Raw genomic sequence first — 1,178 nt, 5'->3', positions numbered from 1 at the left:
TTGGGTTACCAAAGAGATCAAAGAAGAAATAAAAAGCATCCTGAAAACAAATGACAATGAAAACATAACAATCCAAAATCTATGGGACACAGTGAAAGCAGTCTTGAGAGAGAAGTTTATAGCTCTACAGGCTTACCTCAAAAAAATAAATAAATAATCTAACTCTACAACTTAAAGAATTGGAAAGAGAGCAATAAGAAAAGCCCAGAGTGAGAAGAAGGAAGGAGATAATAAAGATCAGAGCAGAAATAAATGACATAGAAACCAAAAAAACAAAAACAAACAAACAAACAGACAAACAAAAAAACAATACTAAAGATCAATAAAATAAAGAGCTGGTTCTTTGAAAGGATAAACAATATTGATAAACTTCTAGCCAGACTCACCAAAAAGCAAAGAGAGAGGATCCAAATGAATAAAATCAGAAATGAAAGAGGCAACATAAAAACAGGCCCCACAAAATACAAAGGATTGTAAAAAAAAAAATACCATGAACAACTCTATTCCAACAAACTAGACAACCTAAGGAAATGGACCATACTCTTAGAAAAATACAACCTTCCAAAACTCAATCAGGAAGAATCTAAAAATCTCCATAGGCCGATAACTATGGAGGAAATTTAAGCAGCCATCAAAAAGTTTCCAGCAAACACAAGCTTGGGGCCAGATGGCTTCACAGGGGAGTTTTACAAAACATTAAAAGAAGAAATAAAACCTACCCTCCTCAGACTACTGCAAAAAATTCAAGAGGAAGGCACAATTCCAAGCTCATTCTATGAAGCCAGCATTACCCTAATACCAAAGCCAGATAAAGACAACACAAAGAAAGAGAATTACAGGCCAATATTCCTGATGAACATAGATGCCAAAATCCTCAACAAAATTCTAGCAAATTGGATCTATCAGTACATCAGAAAGATCATACACCATAACCAAGTAGGATTTATCCCAGGGATGCAAGGATGATACAATATCCGCAAATCAATAAATGTGATACATCACATAAACAAATTGAGAAAATAAAACACATAATCATATTGATTGATGCAGAAAAGGCATCTGACAAAGTCCAACACCCTTTCTTGATAAAAACTCTCAGCAAAGTGGGAATAGAGGGATCATACCTCAACATAATAAAAGCCTTATATGACAAACCTACAGCCAACATCATACTCAAT

The sequence above is a fragment of the Myotis brandtii genome, unplaced genomic scaffold (genome assembly GCF_000412655.1).
Source record: "Myotis brandtii unplaced genomic scaffold, ASM41265v1 scaffold305, whole genome shotgun sequence".
In the NCBI taxonomy this organism is placed as follows: domain Eukaryota; kingdom Metazoa; phylum Chordata; class Mammalia; order Chiroptera; family Vespertilionidae; genus Myotis; species Myotis brandtii.
This window is presented reverse-complemented; position numbering follows the sequence as displayed.